The sequence below is a fragment of the Nansenia antarctica genome, assembly GCF_963989245.1.
Source record: "Nansenia antarctica genome assembly, chromosome: 5".
NCBI classification, from domain to species: Eukaryota; Metazoa; Chordata; class Actinopteri; order Argentiniformes; family Microstomatidae; genus Nansenia; species Nansenia antarctica.
The window spans coordinates 171239-176238 of record NC_137690.1 but is presented as its reverse complement, the minus strand read 5'-3'; the positions used below and the strand labels follow the sequence as shown (position 1 = coordinate 176238).

The window sequence follows — 5000 nt, the reverse complement described above, 5'->3', positions numbered from 1 at the left end:
ATAACGGATCTATGTAATCAAACAATTCCCACGCAGTTATGAGGCATAACTCAAAATAATGTTACTAATATCTAATAATCAATAATTAATAATAACTAAGAATTATTCAAATACCATTTAAAATAACATTTCACATTTGTCCCATTTTATAGGCTAAAATATGTACACTGAACACACCCCATCCTAACTGGACAGTACACCTCCCACCTAGCCGATCTAGCTACTAGTCTAGGGAGGCTACCAATGTCCCTTGTTCCTCAATGGGGAGGAGAACAACCATCCTCCTGACATCCCGGTGGAGGACGACCCCGGGCAGCTTGCCAGAGCCTTTCTTTTCTCTTTTTCGGTCCTCACGTTAGCTTGGGCCCTGGTGAGCGCTCCTGAGAAGGCCTTCCGTTTGAGCTTGTTCACACTTTCTCGAGCATCAGCTGCCACTTCTGCCGCTGATTTCACGGGCCACTCCTCAAAAGGCTTCTCCAGGAATCCAGGTCCATTCTGCCACAGAGAATTTTCGCTCAGTTCTTCAGGAACTGCTCCTCTTGTGATGATGTCGGCCACATTGCACTCACCGGGGATCCACGACCACTCGGTTGGAGACCCTGTCTTCCCAGGGTCCCACGTTTCCTTGGCTGAGTTCCCGCCTCCTGCCTCTTGGAAGGCTCTTCTTACAAGGATGTTTCCTTTTTGTTTGGCCGGGGACACCAGGCCAATTGGATTGTATAGGCCAGCCACTTGGCTCAGCAGCTCTCTCCTTGACAAGCCGTTGGGTGTACTCTCCCGGACTTCTTCTACCTTGAGGTTGAGGCCTGTCCTCATCTTTCCTTTTCTCTTGGAGAAGTATACTGATGTCATCACGTAGAGCTGGTCGGAATCCACGAGATACCCAATGCCAAGGGCCTTATTATCCTCGTCTTTCAGCTGATTCGGTAGCATCAGGGTTTTGGATGTCGCTCCAGGCCTCTCCCCTCCACAGGTTCTGGCGCCGTCCTTTCTCCTCCCACCTTGGCCAGACCGGACCCACGGCTTTAGAAAGAATCCTCCAGCGCTCAAGATCTCCTCCACTCCACTCGTGATGGTGTCGAGCATCTTCAGATCATCATGGGAAGTCAAGATGTCGTCGACGTAGCTGTCTTTCTCCAAGACACGACGCTCTTCCTCCCTTTCAATGAACTGAGGTAGCCCTGCTGTCTCCCTCATTGCCAGTTGAGCAATGCAACCAGCAGGACGGTCTCCAATGTTCACCCTCGTGATGGCGTACTCCCCGATGTCCTCTTCAGGATCGTCTTCCAACACTTCTTTGTTGGTTGCCATTGAGCTCTGGACTCTGGAGTTGCTTTCCTGCCTCAGTCCACTCTCCCTGGTCTCTTCGCAGCACCCGATACACTTGACGATTTCCTCATACTTGGCCGCTGCTGTTCTCATTGATCGGGCGAAGTGTGTCTTGGACTCGTAGGTCACCGTCTCCACATCTTCAAACAGATTGGGATGCGTCCCACTCACAATCTTTCCAAGTGGGCCTTCCCACAGGACCAGGTCTCCTACTACCTTCACGGGACAGGGAACCAGCCGCCCCTCTCTTTGGCTGATGAGGAGCTCAATACTCCTTGGCCGGACCAACTCCTGGGTCTTGACCTCGGGGAAGAACCTTTTCAGTTGCTGTGGCTCGATGGCATGGTGCACCTTGGCTATTTCATCTAAGCCGTAGCAGACCAACTGGTGGGCTCTTTCACCTTCCGGGGTCCTGAACCTCACCTTCAGGAGGTACCTTCTGGTGTTGGCTGTCACAGTCATCCCTCCGACGCCCTGCACCACTAGCGTGATTTTCTCGCTCTTCAGGCCAAGCCTACTTGCAGCCGCGTGGGTAATGTAATTTGTATCTGATGCTAAGTCTATCAGAGCACCAATTTGTTGCCCGTCGTTAGCAGTGACCTCCAGGAGCATCACTATTACCGGACACTCCTTTATTCCATTTTCTTCCAGGAGCTTCCCGGCTTTTGCTTTAGTGCAGCTCGTAACTGCTGTCTTATTTGTGAAGGCTTTCCTGACTTTTTGCGCAATCTCTGGAGCGAGTTGGGACAAGACCTCTTCCTGTTCAACGGTCAAACTCCTTGCACGTTCACCGCCGCTACTTGGAGTTTCTCTCTTTTCCCCACCATCCTTCTTACTGTCTCTACTGGGGCAGAGAAGGTAATGGTGGTCTGACGACTCTCCTTCTTTGCAGCCTCTCTTGGTGCAGAGGAATTTAAGGTTACACTCTCCGTCAGCGCCATGTGATGTAAGGCACAGCCGGCAGGCTCTAGACTTCTTCACCGCGGCCTTTCTTGCTGCCAAGTCGAGGCCTCTGAACTTCTTACAGGTGAACAGCCTACTTCTGTGTTTATCTTCGCACAGAACACAATTGTCATCAGCGCTGCCTCTCTCAGTGGCTCTAGTGAAAGCAAACTTCTTCTCAGTCTTCTTCTCTGGGATCTCCGTGATCTCCATCTGCTCCAACTGTTCGAGGATGCTTTCCTGCTTTTGTAGGAAGTCCAGGAAGGTGTCAAAGTATCTCTCCGGCTGGAAACCATTTCGGGGGTCTATTTTGAAAGTAAGCCACTCCTTTTTCAAAGTGAGTGGCAGTTTGTTTTCAATGGCTCCAGTCACCAGAGGGTTTTTGATGGCTACTTCATTGTCAAGATCTTTAAGGTCTGCTAGAGCTTTCTCTGTGATTCGGATCAGATCAATCACCTTCCTGAATTGGTGCTCTTTGACTGGAGAAATCTTCTGCAGCTCTGCTACGATCAGGTTGGTGATTGCATTCTTGTTTCCGAAACGATTATCTAGCACCCTGAAGACATCTTCGGCAGTATTGTGGCTCGCGAGCCTGAGATCCTTCACTATGGTCTCCTCTATACTTTCCAGAAGTTGAAACTTCTTGACTTCCGGAGACCCGGAGGGATCGCCTTGTTCCTGTAGGCTTTCCCAATCCTTCCTCCAGCGGTAGTATTCCCGAATGCTACCTCTAAACGTCGGGAGACTTGTAGGCTTCAGCCTCACTTTTGGAATGCCTCTCGTAGCTGCATTTCCACCCTGTGCGCCTGCTTGAGTCTCCTCCAACGCTTTTTGCTGGGCTTTAACAAGCTCTGCCCGTGCTTCAGTCTCCGCCTGTTGAGCCAGGATAAGCTGGGCGCGTCTGGCGCGTTCTTCCTCTTCAGCCCTCTGGCGCTTTCCTTCAGCTGTTGTGCGGCGGGCGCGGTCTTCTTCCTCAGTTGCCTTTTGAGCTTTTCCTATCTCGGCGTCTCTATCTCGCCTGAGCTTGTTCTTTGAGGACATCAAATGATGCAGCCGTCCCTCCACGTCTTCTATAGCAGCGACAGGGGCCCAGTCTCTCCAGACAGAGAGCTCTTTCTCTGCTCCTGTAGTAAGCTCCTCTAAATAGTGCACTTGTCTCTCATGGCAGTCATGGTCTAGCTGGCCCAATGGGACCTCTTCTGTCTCTTCTTTAGCTCGTTCAGCCTCCCTGATCGCGAATAACACTCTTCTTTCACCGTATCTTGACCACAGATGGAGTTTTACGAGATCGCCAACCTTCGACAATTTAGTCATGCAGTCTTTGCTCACCTTCTCGATGTCTCTCGTCTGTTGTTCCGATAGTTTGGTGGGGTCCTCTTCCGCTTCTGCAAGCAGACCCTCTTCATAGCTACTATTGGCTTCCAGGAGCTTCTCAGCTTCATTAGAGAAAGCCTGCCACTGGACCTTTAATTCGCTCTCGACCATGGAGGGTATAACGCGGAGCATGAAGGCAGATTTTTTGCTAAAGTTGGATTTAGCTGAATTTCTCTCTTTTTTCAGTTGAGCTACGGACTGGTCCCCTTCAGCCATTTTCCTTCTCTTTTCACAGGCTATCAATGTTTAAATATTTATTTAACCTCTGCTGTTATTTTCTTTAACAGATTAAAGTCCCTTCAAACTGCTCACTTAGTGTTTTTATTTTCGTTTTATTCAACTGTGATGTTTTACAGTCAAAACTGACATTTATTTACTGCCAGAATAAATGGGACTCTTATTTTGAAACTCCGGATCTTCTGTGTATTTTTACTTCCTGGTTACTTCAAGAATAAATGGGACCCTTATTTTGAAACTCCGGATCTTCTGCGTATATTTACTTCCTGGTTGCTGCGACGCACTAGGGCTCCTCCTCCTTTCACAGTTGGGATATATCACTCCGCCGGTTAGCCACTTTAGCAGACACAGTCAGTCCCACTTTAATATCTCTGGCTAGCAAGGCAAGTCTCTATACACATCCAGCTTGAATTAGTTCGCTGGTCAGTGCTGTTGCTTACCCGACCGCTTTCCTGGTCTTGCTGTCCTCTCGCGCTGTCTCGCGCTGCCGACACTGTCACTTTTCCAGTAGGCTCTGCACAGACACGCTTCACAGACAGCACACCTGGCTAGCTAGCTCCGGTTAATTGCAGCCACTTTTCCGAGTTCCCTCGACGCTTGTATTCGTCCCACGGAGAACTCCTCTCTGAATGTGGCTGTCAATTCACTTCTCCACCACCTCGGGAATCTTTTCAAAGATATTTCTTTGACGCCCGGGCCGTAGGTTTTACAATTGTTCTGTCTACTAACGCCGACAGAAAGGCTGGACTGAGGGACACGGATACCATTCAACTCGTTTTTCTTACTTTTACTGAAAATTGAATAGATTGTAAAACCTGCGAATGCAGACAACAAAAACATACATGAATACACAGCTCTGACACATTCAAAGACTAAAACAAAGCATATAAATGTTACACAAAGCACGCATCAAACACTAACCGTGGCATCCCTCGAGTCCTGGCATCACCCAATGAACCCCTACGCACGGTCTCCCACTATTTAAGCACCTAATCACAGCCCCCAATATCCCTACGCATAACGGATCTATGTAATCAAACAATTCCCACGCAGTTATGAGGCATAACTCAAAATAATGTTACTAATATCTAATAATCAATAATTAATAATAACTAAGA

General features: G+C 48.8%; 1 protein-coding gene across 1 annotated transcript in view; it reads left to right on the top strand.

The window, feature by feature from the left end:
- LOC308159113 (uncharacterized protein) overlaps window positions 1-5000 on the top strand; it is a gene marked incomplete at its 3' end in the record, with an annotated part of 40827 nt that overhangs the window by 12282 nt on the left and 23545 nt on the right. The window lies entirely within an intron of this gene.